This window comes from Bos indicus, chromosome 20 (genome assembly GCF_029378745.1).
Source record: "Bos indicus isolate NIAB-ARS_2022 breed Sahiwal x Tharparkar chromosome 20, NIAB-ARS_B.indTharparkar_mat_pri_1.0, whole genome shotgun sequence".
NCBI lineage: Eukaryota > Metazoa > Chordata > Mammalia > Artiodactyla > Bovidae > Bos > Bos indicus.
In genome coordinates this window covers 50,235,763-50,255,299 of record NC_091779.1, presented here as the reverse complement: position 1 = coordinate 50,255,299, position 19,537 = coordinate 50,235,763, and positions in this window count along the sequence as shown.

The following is a 19,537-nucleotide window of genomic DNA, read 5'->3' as shown; positions in this document are numbered from 1 at the left end:
GGAAACCCCCCTTGTGCCTGAAATATTAGAGGACATTACTATTTTTGTCTCCTTTAACTTTTAATTCCCAATCTTGAATTAGGGTATTATTTATAATTAGACATGAGAATATCTGGTTTGAAATTTTGAGTTCCCTACTATCTGGGTGATTTTTAGAAAATACGGGCTTTGTTTCTCCTGTATAATATAATAACAGTCCTGGCTCATAGGATTGCTTTTGAGGAATAAACAACATATTTCATTCTCCCTATGAAATGCTAGGCACATTGTCATGTCAGTGTTATGTCTTGTTGAACACTGAACATTCTCACACCAACTTTGTCTTATTCAAGAAGACTTAGGTGAAGCTATTAAAGAGGAATATTTCTTTTTTATCCTACTCTCACCTATTTTGGTTCTATTTTACATATGCCTATTATTCTTATCCTCTCCCTGAAAAAATCACCTGACAGGGTATCCTTGGTTTCACTTTATAATGCTTAATTTAGTCCAGTTTTCTTCAGTTAACTCCCCTATATCCAGTCTTCCTACTCTTCACTTTTGTTCTAAATCTACCTATCTCAACTTCTTCTTATCTCCGATGTCTATGATTTGATAACCAATTTGATGAAAATATCACTGGTAGATATATGCTACTGAAAGAAAATTACAGTAGCTTAAATAAACTAATTTATTGATGGATTCTCTGAACTCCAAATTTTTACTTATTTATACACACACACACATATATACTGTCATCACAGACAGATGCATAAATATGCAAGCACACTTTGATTTGTCTCATAAAACATGTTTTTGAAAAATACAGATAAAAAAACCTGATACTAGACCTAAACTAAGAAAATGATCTCAACTTTACTCACAAAATAATCCAATGAAAGACTTAATCATTTTATATTATTGCATTAAATGGTAGTTTCATATATTTATGTAAGCATTTTTGTTTTAATAATGGAAATTCTCAAATAGTATTCTTTATAAATGCTTCCTTTTTACCTTTTAACTAAAATGTTCATGCTGATGATGAAGATAAAGTGTCTATATATGTTCGGTTCACTGAATCAGTGGCTTAAGCATTTCCCCTATCAGGAGGAAATAAATTTGTAATAACAATTCTTAGCATTTGATAAAGCTTTTAGAATATATGTCATAAAAACAAAATTATAGTAATGCTACAAGTCATGCAGTAATGAAATATGTTCTTCTCTAAAATGAATAGCCTAATTCAGAGGTTGCTAATGTAAATGCACTGCAATCTGTAATTTCTATCTTGGTATTACATAGCACTTTCAATACTTTGTTTTAATATATAAATGTGTTTGTGTTAACTTGTTAGAGTTAATGGATTGGAAACCAATATGCTAAAGAGGACAGAGAGGAATAGCTCTGAAACTTTTATTTTCAATGAGGGATGATGAGCTACTACAATGAGAAAACCTACATATGAAACATGTTTTTTTAAATATTAATACTTCTGCTCTTTAACTGAGTTATTGTAATATCAAACAACTGTCTCATTGAAACATCTGTTGGAAATTATATATGAAAGTGAAGTCGCTCAGTTGTGTCAGACTCTTTGCGATCCCATGGACTGTTGTCTACCAGGCTTCTCTGTCCATGGGATTTTCCAGGCAAGAATACTGGAGTGGGTTGCCATTTCCTTCTCCAGGGGATATTCCTGACCCAGGGATCGAACCCAGGTCTCCTGCATTGCAGGCAGACGCTTTACCCTCTGAGCCACAAGGGAAGCCCAGAAATTGTATATATTTATATATATAAATCATAAATTATCCCTACACATCAATTTAATGAATATTTATTAAACACTTTGAACACATATTTTTGTTAGCATACACATACATGTTTAGAAGTCCTAGAATGTATAGACATTTACAAAATACAAAACAAAATATGTACATTAAGAAGCACAACTTCTGTTTTCAAAGATTCTCTCTTGGAAGTCTAATAAAATTGTAGAAATTACAAAACTACATAGTAATATATAAATATTATTTGATGGGAAATTTTAATCTAATTTTTGATTCATAATTATATTTTAATGGATTTCACTGTCAGTCACATGAATGCATTAGGAGAGTGTTCTGGAGAAATGGTTTGGTTATCATTGAGAAGGTAGTATCTAATTCAGCTAGAAAGATACAAGGATTCAAATCTTGGAGAGGCTGTCTTTGTGCTTTGTGAACTGCCTGTTATAAATAGTACTGGAAACACAATTTCAATTTTCACTTGCATCTTTCTTTTCTGCTTTACCGATATGGGGTTAAACTAGCTTAAAACCTAACATACAAAAAATGAAGATTATGGCATTGGCTCCCATCACTTCATGGCAAATAGATGGGGAAACAATGGAAACAGTGACAGACTTTATTTTCTTGGGCTCCAAAATCAATGCAGATGGTGACTAAAATCAGAGATATTACTTTGTGAACAAAGGTCCATCTAGTCAAAGCTATGGTTTTTCCAGTAGTCATGTATGGATGTGAGAGTTGGACCATAAAGAAGGTTGAGCACTGAAGAATTGCGGCTTTTGAACTGTGGTGTTAGAAAAGACTCTTTAGAGTACTTTGGACAGTATGGAGTTTAAACCAGTCTATCCTACAGGAAATCAACCCTGAATATTCATTGGAAGGACTGATGCTGAACCTTAAGCTCTAATACTTTGACCACCTGATGCAAACAGCTGATTCATTGGAAAATATCCTGATGATGGGAAAGATCGAAGGCAGGAGGAGAAAGGGATGACAGAGGATGAGATGGTTGGATGGCATCACTGAATCTATGGACATGAGTTTGAGCAAACTCTGGGAGATAGTGAAGGACAGGGAAGCCTGGTGTGCTGCAGTCCATGGGGTCCCAAAGAGTCAGACACAACTGTGTGACTGAGCAGCAACCAATATGGGAAAACAAGTCACAGCATCAATAACAACCCATTCCTTAATTAACTTGAAATTTCTTGATTAAAGGAATTTGTTTTATTTATTACTGTTTAGAACTAGTCAAGTTCAGATTTCTCCCGTTTTTGTTCTCCATAAACTTTTAGTTGCAGTACTTTAGCACAACAGAGGACCTGGTCCCATGGGGAGCTCCTTTGGCCAAATGTAGTATTTAGCAATGCATAGCTGATTCTCTTTGGTGTGCAACAGAAACTAACATGACACTGTAAATCAAATATATTCCAATAAAAATTAATTTAAAAAATAAACACTTAAAATCAAAACAATGCAGCCTTTCCAACTGAGCAGCAAACAGCTTTGAGAAGTCTTTAAAGATATTTTTTATAAGTTATTCAGGTAATTAACTTTAAAACCATACTTATGCACATTTTAGGCTGCTTATCAGTTTTCTTTGATTTAGAAACATTAACTTTTTATTTTAATTGTTGCCTTAAATTTGCATAACTGTTTAGATTCACTTGTGTGTTTATCAACTTTGCTCATCAAATTATTTTGAATCCTTTGTCCTCTTTTCAGAATTTGTTTTTTTTTAAAATTCTGAAGCATACTCTTTTATGGTTGTTTTACTGAACGTCAACTATAATTTCTCCCAGAAATTGATTTTTTTTAAAAAATTTGTTTCACTATCTATTTTTAATATTTGTGATTGTGATATTTTTTACAATTACATCTCAGATTCTGAAAACAGATATCATTTAATTTTGCCTTCATTGCTTCTTACTCATTTAATCTATATATACCACCTTTCATTTTCTTTAAATTTTCATTCTTAAATCTCTGTTAAACATAGGCATACTATCTAATTCTATCCTTAACATTCATAATATTTTCCACATCTTAATCTTCCTAGACAGTGTGGTATATCATTTTCTATAATCTTCTAATTCACTGATACTCTCTTCACCTATATCTAATTGTGCTAGTCAAATTGAACATTAAATACTAATTCCAAAAAAATTGTCATTTTTTTCAAATTGCTTTATTATTGCAAATTATAGATTATTTCTATAATTTCTATTGGATCATAGACCCTAGTCACCAAAATATAGTTTTCCCTATCCTCTGGTGCTTGTTAATTTGAACTGTGAAAAAAATATTAAGACAGATTTATTGCAGGGTCATCCCTAGATAGCAAGTTGAGTCTTCTATTTTCAAAGTGCCTTTTCACATGCTTATCCCAGGCATTTCAGGAATATAATCAATTTCAGATAAATTTTGTGTTAATTTTCATCTGGGTGGTTAAAGGTGAGGAACCAGAGATCAAATTGCCAACATCTGTTGGATTATGGAAAAAGCAAGAGAATTTCAGAAAATCTACTTCTGTTTCATTGACTATACTGAAGCCTTTGACTGTGTAGGTCACAACAAACTGTGGGAAATTCTTCAAGAGATGGGAATGCCAGACCACCTGACTTGTCTCCTGTGAAAGTTGTGTGCAGGTCAAGAAGCAACAGTTAGAACTGGACATGGAACAACAGACTGATACCAAATTGGGAAAGGAGTACGTTGAGCCTGTATATTGTCATCCTGCTTATTTAACTTATATGCAGGGTACATCATGTGAAATTCTGGGCTGGATGAAGCACAAGCTGGAATCAAGATTGCCAGGAGAAATATCAATAACCTTCGATACACAGATGAAACCATCCTTATGGCAAAAAGTGAAGAGTAACTAACGAGCCTCTTGACGAAAGTAAAAGAGCAGAGTGAAAAAGCTGGCTTAAAACTAAACATACAAAAAACTAAGATCGTGGTGCATCTAGTCCCATCACTTCATGGAATATTGGTGAGGAAACAATGGAAACAGTGACAGAGCTTATTTTCTTGGGCTCCAAAATCACTGCAGATGGTGACTACAGCCATGAAATTAAAAGATGCCTGCTCCTTGGGAAAAAAGCTTTGACAAACATGGACAGTATGTTAAAAAGCAGAGTCATTACTTTGCCAGCAAAAGTCTGTATAATCAAAGCTATGGTTTTTCCAGTAGTCATGTATGGATGTGAGAGTTGGATCATAAAGAAGGCTGAACTCAGAAGAAATGATGATTTTGAACTGTGAAGTGGAGAAGACTCTTGAGAGTCCCTTGGACTGCAAAGAGATCAATCCAGTCAAACTAAAGGAAATCAATGCTGAATATTCATTTGTAGGACTGATGCTGAAACTGTAGCTCCAATACTTGGCTTCCTGATGTGAAGTACCAACTCATTAGAAAAGACCCTGCTGCTGGGAAAGATTGAAGGCAGGAGGAGAAGGAGACGACAGAGGATGAGATGGTTGGATGGCATCAGTGACTCAATGGACATGAGTTTGAGTAAACTCTGGGAGTTGGTGATGGACAAGGGAGGGCTGATGTGGTGCAGTCCATGGTGGTTCAAAGAGTCAGACATGATTGAATGACTGAAAAATAACAAGGTGGTTAGCAGACCTGGTAAATAGTGTAAATTATTATTTCAAACACATGAGATAGTCTGAACACTTCGACTTTTTTTTCCCTTGAAGTACAGTCAATGAAGAGCAGATTTTTATATTATGAAATTTTACTTTAAGGTACTTTTTAAAATGTTATATTTAGTCTATGTTTTCATTTAATTTTCCAAATGCTTCATGGCTACAGATTTATGAATGACTTGAAATGGAAACTTATCAAAAGTCTACAGTCCTGGATGCTTGGGGCTGGTGCACTGGGACGACCCAGAGGGATGGTATGGGGACGGAGGAGGGTTCAGGATGGGGAACACATGTATACCTGTGGCAGATTCATTTTGATATATGGCAAAACCAATACAATATTGTAAAGTTAAATAAAAAAAAAGAATTAAATGGAAACATGTGAAGGAAACTGACACAGTACCAGTCAAAAAAATGTTTTTCTTAGCCTTTGGAAAGACAATAGAGATTTCAAAGTTAATAGCCCTTATTAGAAGATTTCTTTAACACAAGAAAAAGAAACAACATCTGCAGTTGTCTTATTTTTTCCCTCTTAAATCAAACGCATTCTCCATTTAAGATATTTTAATAGCGTTTTACTGGCTTCATATTTTGGGATGCAGTACAGTAGCTTTCATTTAAAAACAAAAGATTTCGTTTAAAAAAAACATAAATTAATGCGTGAAACACAATGCTGTTCCTTTCTTTGGATGAAATAAATTTAATTGAAAAAAAAAAAAAAAATCTACAGTCCTGGCCTTATAGTGGACATTAAATCTAAAGCTTCTAGGCTTCAAAGATCAGCATTTTCCCCCAACTCCCTACTATAGAAAAGTTCATCATCAACTTTTCCACTTATCACACTAAATGGCTTTTTACCAATGGGGAAGTTTTTTCTCTCTCAAGTTCCTCTGCATTCAAAATATTTTTTTGTGTTAAATGACTGCATTTATAGACATTTCTATCAGGCATCATTTCAAGTTATTTTATCTACCACATTTCCAGTAACAGAAGTTACGATTTTATCTAAAGAATCAATTTGTAAATTTTTGCTCCTTTTAAACCATGATTGAAAATGTGAATGGCTTTCTAATTATATAAAAAAATGTATCACAAGTTCAGTAAAATTTCTAAAAACTTGATAAGCAAGGATTTTCTTCTCTTTTTTACTACTGTAAGCACACTAGAGTAGCTAAGACTACAACAATTATTGATTGTGAAAATCCTTCTGAAATACATTTCAGTGGATTCACCCTAAACTTACTCCCTATAACATATGTGTAATAAAGAATATGACTCTTCTTTTTAACTTTTTTTTGTTTTTCATTCAAATAATTTATTACCCACCTTTTACAATAAACTTTTTTAGAACACTTTTAGATTTACAGATTCCTAATAAAGATAACACAGAGAGTTCCCATATGCCCCACACCCAATTTATCCTATTAATATTTTACATTATACTGGGTACATTTACAAGTACAACATCATTAACTGTGATTTTTTTTTTTTAAATGTTTGATTGTTCAGAACTTTTAAGCATCTCTCCTTTTTCTCCTGCTTCTTCACATCTGGAAAATCTGATAAGAAAGCCCAAATGTTCCCTTTACTAGCATCAGCAGGAAGTTTAAACCACACAAGGTAAACCACACTCTGGCCACACTCTTCACCCACCATAAAACAACCATGCCTTCCTCATTTCTCTGCTCTCTCAAGCCATAATAGATGTGCTTGGGAAACCTTCCTGCTTTCCCTAGAAACTCTTTTAATGTGAGAGACACACCTCCAACCCCTTTGTGATGTGTGTGTGTGGTATCACTGTTCTTTACATCCAAATCATATGTGGGCTAGAAGTCTATAAAATTTCTGTGGGACAGCTACACAACAGCAGATTATATATTTGATGACATGCTACTGAGAAGATGTAAGTCCTATGACTTTTTGAGAGTTATTCAAGTTAATATTAGCCCTTATGTTTTTAAATAAAAAGTAATTAGCTACTGTTTAAAATTTTATTTAAATAAAAATGAGACAACTGCTCACATTTTCAACACAATGAATAAACTTATTCAAGTATAGAAAAGTAAAAAGGTATAATGCTATATTTTGAGGTTTAAACAACTTTATTTAAATCCATTCTACTTCAGAAAGATTTTTGTTCCTGATATTCACATGTCATTAAATAGGAAACAAAACAACTCTGATCAAAGACTTAGAAATATTATAAATTTCACATTCGAATTTGGACACATTTTCCCCTGTGCAATATATTTCTCTATGAATATATTAATAATGCTCCAAAGTTTGTTCCCCAAACCTATTTTTTGTTGTTAGATAGAAGAAAATTAAATGTGTGTGTGTGAGAGAAGACAGAGAGAACTGAAGCCAAAAAGAGAGAAAGGAAGAGAGAAACCCAATTTGTAGCTCAGTCTGGAAAACTGGAGCCTTAGACTAGATTTGATATTAGTCATGAGATAGTATTTCTTCTCTGTGAAACTTGTCTTTGCTGTTAATACCTTCAAATGATTAGATGAGGACGACACACATTACTAAGGGTACTCTCCTTAACTTAAAATCAACTGATAACAGATGTTAACTGCATTCACAAAATACCTACACAGAAACAACTAGGTTAATGATTGATTAAATAACTGTGTATTAGGGCATAACCAAGTTGACACATGGAAACAACTGTCCCAGATATAAGATTAAATACTAAATTCTTTTTTTTTTAATTTTATTTTATTTTTAAACTTTACATAATTGTATTAGTTTTGCCAAATATCAAAATGAATCCATCACAGGTATACATGTGCTCCCCATCCTGAACCCTCCTCCCTCCCCATACCATCCCTCTGGGTCGTCCCAGTGCACTAGCCCCAAGCATCCAGTATCGTGCATTGAACCTGGACTGGCATAAATTCTTGTGAAATTGCATATACACTATTGTATGAGCCACTGAAATTTAACTTGTGGCAAAGTAAATGTGGTTTCGGTCGCGAAGAGTCAGACACGACTGAGCGACTGATCTGATCTGATATATATATATATATATATATATATATATATACACACACACACACATATATAAAACATATCAAAAGCATACCTAGAAGCAGTTAAAGCTATAAAGAGTAGGCAAGAATATGAAGCAGCAGGAAAGACGTACACTGCTGGTGAGGATGTAAAATGTTATTAATAACCGGGCAATATAACAACATTACCTGACACATTCTAAAATGTGCAAATCCTTGATGTAACAATTTCCACCCCTTTTAAATCTTTGCATTTGTACACTGTTTTATAGCATTATGTTAACAGAAGCAAATATTTCAAATACAAATTGACAGAATATCAGATAAATGAGGTAACATTTGTATAATAATGCACTACACAGCATGAAATTGAATGTGCTATAGTTTTGTGTGTCAATGTGGTTGACCTCCCAATCAGATTATTTGCAGAATGTTTCCAGTTACACGAAAATGTATTCAAAGTTTGCAATATAATTTAAGAATGAAATAAACACCAAAGGAGATCATTTAAAAATCAGAATAACAACTGCATCCAAAGGAGAGAAGCTAGAATGCAACTGAAAGACAACATGACAGTTTAAAAGATATTGTTGATTTTCTATCTGTAATGTGTTTTTTTTTTAATATGATTAATTTGTGATCATTACATATGTACGATATATTATGGTAGCTTTTTTGGCAATTATATTGATTGTAAAACATTGAGGTAGCCTTGAGTGACTTACACATAGGACAAACAACAGAGAGGCGTTGTATCAGAATTTAAGAGTGGTTACATCTGGATGATGTGGTGGCCTTTATATTCTTTATTCTCTGAAATTTCAGACATTCCTCTGTGTGCATACCTGCACACATGAATGTTTATGTATTTTTAGACTATTAACCCGTACCTCACACACAGTTAAATATACCTCCAAAATAAGAAACAGAAACTTTCTTTCTGGATAAAAATATTTAAACCATAAGAAATGAAAACAGTCCTATTTCAGTGTGGCTACACAACACAATTTCAAATAACTGAATTAGAGAAAAGACTGCATATAATTGTTTGGAGTATCCACATTATCCACATGAAGAACTCACTTGAATGTTACGAGAATTAATTACAGTCATGCTAACCATTCCCCGTGTTTGTTTCCCTGTTCAATACTGAATAGTCTGGTAAACACAATGAAGTCATTTAAAGCAGAGGTAAATGATACTTTAGAGATTAAACTGTCTGCTATACAAACCACCTTATTACATCCTATAATGGATTCAAATCACACTTGAATAAGAAAAGTGAATGATACCCTCATAGTCTTTTTTTAGAGCTTTTAAACAGCTCAGTTTGTTGAACATTAAAAACAGATTGAAATGAGGTTTTAATGAACTTACTTTTAAAGTAAGAAGCTTGTGTTAATATACATGTATTTTATTATTACATGTAATGGAAATAGCAGTAAAGAGAGTACCTTACAATTTAAACATAATAAACTAATCTTCACCAAATATTTAACTTCTGACTGAGGTAAATACAGAATATATTAGTTTTACAAATTCTTTTGAAGTAGTTGTACTGTGAAATAAGTCAAAAAGGACCTTTATTGTAGGACAATTTTTTCAAATCTATCTGATGGCAAAGAAACAAACAAAAATTCTGAGGACTCTACAGTTACATCATTTGATTTTTGAGATTGAAGTAATTTTTATTTGAAATGCAGACTTTCAAATATATTTAGGGAATTGTTATACATTTATCTTTTTCTATGACAGGAGTCAGTTATATGAACCCAGACACAAATATATCTTGACTTCTGAATATGCAATAATTCTGTGCTTATTCTCTGTCAAGTCTAACCATGCAATCCAATGTAAAAATGTAAAATAAGGGAATTTTATAAAGAACATATTCTAGAAAGATATATATATATATATAAATAAGATGCACATCACTTGAATAAAATAATTTTAAATGAATGTGTATATATATTTTAGAAATATGCATATTCATGAATTTTGTGCTCATCCTAAATAAAACATTAAGCAGAGTTGGATATAGGCAAACTGGGCATAGATAAAAATAACTAATATTAAAAAGAAACTGAAAAAAATGATTCATTCAGCAGACCAAAATTTAGAATCTATGGCTCTAGTTTGATCAAAAGAAAATGTTACAAGGAAGAACTTTCTTACAGACTCCAGAAGGTAAATCTTGTCCTTTGAGGAGGAGTAGTTCTGACATTTGAGAAATATAACATGGTTTTTAACAGCCAAGAAACATGGTTTCAGACTTTAATTACTTAGTGTCATTTAACAGATCAGTGACATAAAATATTTCTGTAGAAGTACCAATTCAATATCTACTAGTTAAAACAGTAAGATGCTAAAACATTCTCTGAAATGTTTATCAAAGTAAATATGGCAATTCAAGAACGTGAAGAATAATTCTTTTATCTTAATCTTCATAACTATGATATGTTGTCCTGACATTATAAAACTCATTTGCTTTGAAAAAAATGAATTAACGCTAATACACATGCGTGCGCACACACACACACACACACACACACACACACATATATATATTATACTCCTTTATCTTTAGTTGAACATAGCCAGGATGGATCAAGTGAATTTTGTATTTCCCCAGTCATAAGCTTTCACGTATTCAGTAACAGCAATAGGCAAATAAAATGTTGAAACCCAAAGAGAAACAACAGATTTTAGGACAAGATCTGGATTTTTGTGATGAGAAATACCTCTAAAAATATTTTTAATATCTTTTACTCAGCAAAGATGTATTAAGCACACCCAAGGGTCAACACACTGAATTATGCTAATTTCTGAGTATTCACAGATAAATAAGACACAGCCCTAGATATCAGACAATTTCACAGCTAAGGTAAAGATGGGCTTCCCTGGTGGCTCAGCTGGTAAAGAATCCACAGGAGACCTTGGTCTGATCCCTGGGTTGGGAAGATCCCCTGGAGAAGGGAATAGCTACCCACTCCAATTTTCTGGCCTGGAGAATTCCATGGACTATTCCATGGAGTCACAAAAAGTTGGACACAACTGAGCAACTTCCATGAAGGTAAAGATAAAATATAGCAATGTGTCAAGGTTGCACTGGAGGTTATTAATGTGTATATTGTATATTTCTCCCATCTTCTTTTTTTAAACTGTTATGTTCCAAGAGATATTTTTATTCTCACAGTAAACACTAAAGCAGAAAAAAAAAATTCAAAGATCCCGTCAACATAACTGAAAGATGGGGTCATTCTTATACAGCAGCATTTTACCTTCTAGAACCTAGAGAAGGGGAAAGAGAAGATGAGAAAAATTAGAAACAGAAGTGATGGTTTTACTTGGAGGATGAAAATGTAAGAAAACTAGGAGAAAGAAAAAGATTATTTAGATAGGATGGAAGAGCAGAGGAAAATGCTCTTGAGAATTCGTAGCAGTCAATCTGCCATTCACTGTTCTTAGTCAATAGTCAACCCCATAAGACTACGTCATGGGCCATAAGCATCCTATATGGGTACTGGGAGCAGAATCAATGGAGGAGTTTCATCTTTATCTGGGAGGTTAAATCCACACAATTATTGTTACTTGGGGTACTACAATTATTTGCTCAATGCTATGGGGAAACAGTGGAAACAGTGCCAGATTTTATTTTGGGGGGCTCCAAAATCACTGCAGATGGTGACTGCAGCCATGAATTTAAAAGATGCTTGCTCCTTAGAAGAAAAGTTATGACCAATCTAGATAGCATATTCAAAAGCAGAGACATTACTTTGCCAACAAAGGTCCATCTAGTCAAGGCATGGTTTTTCCAGTAGTCCTGTATGGATGTGAGAGTTGGACTGTGAAGAAAGCTGATTGCCAAAGAATTGATGCTTTTGAACTGTGGTGTTGAAGACTCTTGAAAGTCCCTTAGACTGCAAGGAGATCAGACCAGTCCATTCTAAAGGAGATCAGCCCTGGGTGTTTTTTGGAAGGAATGATGCTAAAGCTGAAACTGTAGTACTTTGGCCACCTCATGTGAAGAACTCACTCATTGGAAAAGACTCTGATGCTGGGAGGGATTGGGGGCAGGAGAAGGAGACGACAGAGGATGAGATGGCTGGATGGCATCACCGACTTGATGGACGTGAGTTTGAGTGAACTCCGGGAGTTGGTGATGGACAGGGAGGCCTGGTGTGCTGTGATTCATGGGATTGCAAAGAGTCAGATACAACTGAGCAACTGATCTGAACTGATGTGAAAAACATGTGTGAAAAACTCCATTGAAACAAAGATGGAAGTAATTACTCTTACTAATAGGGACAGAGGATGTCAGACATTGTCTTTAGAAAAATAAATGAGGCAATGCTTTTACTGTGTGTTTCTTTTCATAAATTGCTAGAAGAATGTTTAAAGGGAACTATTTTACCAAGGTGTGGGTACTGAGCTATCACACTGGGTAGGATAGGATCCTGGGGCAAGACTGTCACAGACGAAAGACAATGAGAAGAAAGGAAAGCTAAACCCGAGAAGAGAAGAATTATGAATTATGGCCACTTGGATTAGACCAGTGACTTCTACACAAGTACTAGTAGGGAGGGAAACTCCTGATACATTGTCAGGGTTTTCTCTGGTCAAACTCACTGAAAAGATAAGATACCAGAGAAGATAGCATCAGTGATCCACGGAGGTCATTCTATTAGAGTAGAAAGATGGGATACAGAAAAGTTGAAAGTGGCTTTAAAGAGGCAAACAGAAAGTATCCATCCCAACCCACCATTTTTGTTGGACAGGATTTTTAAGGAAGGCCAACTCAGCTTTCAACCAGGATAAGAAAGGATTTACTTTTCTATGGAATGGGGTACATACATTTATGAAAGCATGAAAATATGAGATAGTCTGTAAACTGCACATTGTTTGGTGCTGTTATAAAGTAGTATAGGGATTATATGGAAACTTGATTTTTGTGAAGAGGAGAGCATAACCCTTGGTCATTGACTTTAACTCTACATGTGTGTGTACTAATACCAAATTCATTTCCTCTGCAAATGCACACGCTTCGTTGTGCCATTGGATACCGCTTATAAAAATCAAATTCAAAGACAAGATTATTAAGAATTATGAAATGAGACAACAGACCCTTAAATTAAGTGTACATTCCTTACTGAAGCAAAGTCCTATGTACCTACACAAATTGTATACCCTGAAGCTTGCCTAGTCAGTGGGTGACAGTGTCTGATTTGGTAAGGAAAGTAGTGAGGTCCACAGTGAGCTTCTGTAACCCAACTAAAACCTCATGTTTGGCAATGGGGTAAAAAACACAGTTAAGAGGATTTAAAGAGCTAGAAGTCTTAACAAAACAGATTCAGAGGGATTCAAGGAGAAAAACACTAGAATAAAATTTACAGTCAAATAATAGAATTTAGTTGTCAAAAAGAACATAGCAGTAAGTTAAAAACAATTTATAACACAATGGAGTTGAATGAAATCGTGCTAAGACGACAGTTGACAGTCAATGAATGTGTGATTGAAGAGACTGAAAAACCGTGAAGATTAGATTTTGTAGCAGAGACAGATTCCAATTTTTAATTATGGTCAGATGGTGAAGTGCAAAAATTGCAAGATAATTGAATTTTAATAATAAACATTTTATCTTGAAACACACTACACGTTTTAGAACCTAGACTATAAAGGGCTGTTCTTTCTTCCTATGTTTACCACCATGAAAATGCTCCTCTTTATCTCTGTGGTGGAAAAACACCAAGTTGGTCCCCATGAGCTCTGCATCCTGGTTTTCACACCATTGGTTGATTCCCTCTCTGAAGAGAACCAGGACCTCGACTTCCTTTTAATCAACAGAATACAACAAAGGATGCCATTTCTGTGTAACATTATATAAGAGTGTAACCCATCTGTCTAAGGAGATCTGTTCTCTTTTGCAGGCCTTTATGAAACAAAAGCCAGGTTGGGATGACCCACATGGCAAGGGTCTGTGAGCAGACTCTGGTTAATTGGTCTATTGCAAGAAACTGACTACTGACCTCAAAGATCCCTCAAAAAAATTGAATGCGACTAACAACCATGTTGAGAAAAATTGAGGGCAGAAGGAGAAGCAGGTGACAGAGGGTGAGATAGTTTGATGGCATCATTGACTCGATAGACATGAGTCTGAGTAAACTCCAGGAGACAACGAAGGACAGGGAAGCCTAGTATGCTGCAGTCCATGGGGTCACAAAGAGTTGGACACATGACTGAGCAACTGGACAACAACTATGTGACCTTAGAATTAGATCCTTTCCAAGCTGAGCCTCAGATGAGACTCAACTCCCACCAATACCTGTATTGAAGTTTAATTAGACCTCAGACATGAGGACATTGCTAAGTGTTGTCCTAGCTCCTGACCCACAGAAATTCTGAGATAACAAGTGTGTGCTGATCTAAGCCTCTAAATGTGCAGTATTACTGTGAAAGAACAGTAGACAGTAAATATAACATCAGAATCCCATTTTCCAACATTTTATATATGTTTGATGAAAGCTCAGTTTTCCATATTAAACTGTTTGTAGATGTATTAAGTGATGTTTGAGTGTTTGTTGATTTGTCCATTAAAAATAAAGTAAGTCTGGGAATGAAAACATTACATTTCCTTATATAATCTAAGTACATTAAATATTATAAATGATTGGCCCACAGAGAGTACCAGATGGGGATCTACCCAGAGATCACCCACCAGTCGAGTTGGAATGCCAAGAATAAGCTTATGTTTTAGTTACATATTAAAATGCCTTGCCTGCCTCAGCAAGAGAATTTAAATCTATATTGACATTTTTATGAAAACCACATATTAAGCAGACAAATAGTTATTAAGAACTCAATGTTGCTATTTCAATCACTTAGTATTATAGATAAGAATATTACAGAAAAACTCATAGGATTATCAGTATATCTGTTTTGATATTTGTAGGACAATTCATAAACACCACTGCAAATTTATTAATTGATGCCTTAATAGCAAATAATTCATTATCTAAATAGATATAAAATCAAGCTATTCTCAAAGAATAATTTAAGATGTAGTACAACTTGTAACAAATAAAAAATATCTAAAATTCATTTAATCTTGTTCATAGTTAAGCATAATTTTTTCAGCAAATTTCTGGTATTTCCTGGTTATTGCTCTGTTTTAAAGCCAAAGGCTCTCCTCAGATTGTTTCCACATGGTATAACTACAAAGACATAGTGCTTAATTTGTTATATTTTATTTAAAAACATACTGCTCACAATGATTAGTAGAACAATGAAATATATGGACAAATCTTATGTATAAAAAAGTGGTATTGATATTAAAGGCATTTTGTCTAAAGAGAAATAATACTAAAAACTCCTACAAATTATACATGAATTTTTTGCAGATCATTTTGGAGAGAAAAAAAGGGCTATGGAAATACAATATTAGAAGTGTCAAACATGCCAGAAAATATTAATAGCACACCTAGTGTTTCTGGCCTAGAGGAGAGATTCTGGCTTTTGCTTAGGGAGGAGAAAATGAAAGCCAAGTAGAGAAGGATTGGCATTAGATCCTGAAATAAGCTGGTAATGATCTCATTCAACTTCTGCTCCAGCCAGGAGGGAACAATACATAACTATGAGTGAAGCTGATTGCAGAAAAGGCAACCTCTTAATCAACAGTGAAATTTGAGAGAAGTTAATAATGTAGAAGTAAAATAGACTATTCTTCCTTTTGCCTTCTTCCATATCTGAATATCAATTATGTAAGAGGTTTCATCATGGAAACTAGACATGCAATGAAATTTACAATAGGAGTCTTTCCCCTTATGTAAATTATAATAGAGACAGGAGTTTAAATTTTAAGAAGTAATTACAATTAAGAATGATGAAGGTTATAAGATTGAAAAATGGAAGATCCGTAAGAACAGAAAACATGGTAACATCCTACAGAGAGAGAATCTCTGAAAGGAAATCCTAAGTAACCCAGACCATCAAAAGAGCAAGACGTTTAGCTGAGTATAGTGTTAGGGGAATCAAATTACGTCCCAGGGCTTCCCACATGGCACTAGTGGTAAGTTACCTGCCTGCCAATACAGGAGACATAAAAATCATGGGTTCAATCACTGGATGGGAAGACCCCTAGAAAAGGAAATGCAACCTACTCCAATATTCTGCTAGGGTAATCCTAAGGACAGAAGACCCTAGCGGGCAACAGTCCATGGGGTTGCAAAAAGTCAAACACTACTGAGCATCTGAGTACAAACTATGTTCCAGATCTGAGGGGAAAAATGCAATGCAGATTGTGAAAGAAGGTAAAGCACTTAAAAAAAAAAAAAAAAAAAAGCCCTATTTGGCCAGAGGTTACAATAGGAAGGAGAATTATAATGCCATTATTATGAATTCAATGGTTTTAATATGATTTTACCAAAAGTCTTTCATATGGAATAAAATCTTCTTCAACATCATGCTTCTGCAAGTAAGCTTCATTTTCCTCTTTGCTAACTTTACTTGAGAGCTAGTTTCTTATTTCAAAATTTGATTAGATTTGAGAAACATGACTGAAATTGAATTTCTCTGCCCTGTGACGAGTGGCTCTGTTATTATCTCCATTTCATAGAAGAAGAAATCAGGGTATAGGGAAGTACCCTAGCTCTCCTGGGGAAGTCATCCTGATAGGATTCAAACCAAAGTCTTATCCATACAGCTTAGAGGTTTACCTCTTCCTAGATGGCAGAATTCCTTTTTGATATCTTTCCAAGAGCTTGGGTTCCTAATTGCTGAGAGCTCACCTAACCAATAGAGAAGGCAATGGCATCCCACTCCAGTACTCTTGCCTGGAAAATCCCATGGACAGAGGAGCCTGGTAGGCTGCAGTCCATGGGGTCACTAAGAGTCGGACACGACTGAGCGACTTCACTTTCACTTTTCACTTTCCTGCATTGGAGAAGGAAATGGCAACCCACTCCAGTGTTCTTGCCTGGAGAATCCCAGGGACAGGGGAGCCTGGTGGGCTTCCATCTCTGGGGTCACACAGAGTTGGACATGACTGAAGCGACTTAGCAGCAGCACCTAACCAATGAGGCTGAACAGACAAACAGGAATATTTTAACTCACAGTCAAAGATAGATCAATCTGTCACTTTTGATGTGAACCACAGAGCAAAGCATCTACTTTTTTTGGACAATTAAGTCAATCTAGGTACTATTGAGTAAAACCATTTACTTGCTTCCATGCAAAATTGTTAAATTAATATACTAATTTTTCATACATTTTAAGCATTGACTAGATGTAGCCCGAGACAAAACATTGACACAATTTTAGCTCAAATAGTAATTGCAGAGCCTTCTTCAGCCTGAGCCCCTAAAGGGACTCACCTGGCCCCACCCCAGTCCACATTTAGAGTCAATGAAAGGTCAACGCCCACTTTGTCAATCCACTGATATCTGGGTGGGGATCTTTCTTTTAGAACTGCAAGCTAGTATAAAGTTTGGGCATATCTCCAAGCATTTGCAACATAAATAGGAAAGAAAGAGATATGATTAAGGATTCCTCTGAGGAGAGTCTTTTCATAAAAGAGTTTAATAATTTATTTTCTTCTTCCTGCTCAATATTCCAACACAGAAGGACAGTTCTCTTTTCAAACTAAACTTATCTAACTCACATCAAAATTGATCTTCCCTTAGTTCCTAATAGCCTCTCCCCAGGATGGGCTCTACACAAAGAGAATTCTCCAACTGGTTATAGCATTTCTTCTCAGGTTTCCAAATTTATTTTACTCACTTTAGAAACCTGCTAGTTAAAGAGAAAGACACCTGCTATTATTAGACATAATAAGCATTCTTTTTTGCTATCTATATACAACCTTTGAACATAAAATGATATAAGTATGATAGACCAAATGTTTCCTTCATTCATTTCACCAATATTCTCAAAATAAATATTTCAAGCATTTGACTCACAAATATTATATTTCAATTACATGAAAAACTGATTAAAACATTGTAATTATTAAAATATAGATTGCAAGTATTTGTGAGTTGACATTTTGATTACAGTTTTACATGTATCATTTAATTTCTATAATGAGGTATACTGATTTGAGTATTTAGCTAGTCCATCTTACACTCTAGTCAAAAATCCAAACTCAATCCTGACATTCAATGTCCTTCACTGGGAAGAGGATAAGTACTGTGTGTCATAATTTCAACATCAAATCTTAGTTCTATTTAAGCCAATTATTTGACTAATATACAGGGGCCTCAACAATTAAAGTGCTTGATTTCTTTAAGAATTCCAAGGCATTATATCATGAAGGAAGTATCAGTAGTTATAAAACAATTATCAAAAAGTTCATATGTAAAATTGCAAAATAACACATTAGAAAACAAATATTTTGGAATTTAGAGCAAATTTTTCTTTTTTCTTTAAATATGTCCAGTTAATTTATTCACACACATATTTGGAATCTTAATTCTGGACCTACTTACAGTGTTGGTAGGACTACATGATATATAGTTTATTAAGTGTTACCTTAATGTTAATGATTACTGTGTTATAGGACATAGATAAAAGCATAAATTTCATATAAATCATTAAAGTTTGTTGAACCTGTTCATTTGTAGAAAACTTTTAAGACTGGGCTAATATCCACCAAGGGAGTAAAAATAATAAAACAAAAATAAAAGATATGAGTTGGTCAAAATTTCACCAAATATGTTTGTGAATTCTGTGACGCCTGTTAATAATCTGAAAAAAAAAAAAACTTTATTTTTAAATAGTAAGCATCTTTTTTCTTTAACATAGTTATGATATTTTGTAATTGTAAAAATAATACACCACACTATATAACACCAATAACTTGAATACAAAAATCACAACCCTATTTTAAACAAATATAAATTTTAATAAATTATGTATTTTAATTTAAACAAATGCATGCAAATAAACTAGCCCTAGGTAGTGACCCTTAATATTAAAGGTTTAAGCATTTTAGAGAAATGCCTATATATTTGTTCTTGAAAAATTTATCAGAAAGCCAAAAATGCTAAGTGTTAAATTAATCTGAGTGTTCCAAATACTCTTAAAGCAACCAAACTCATACTAAGA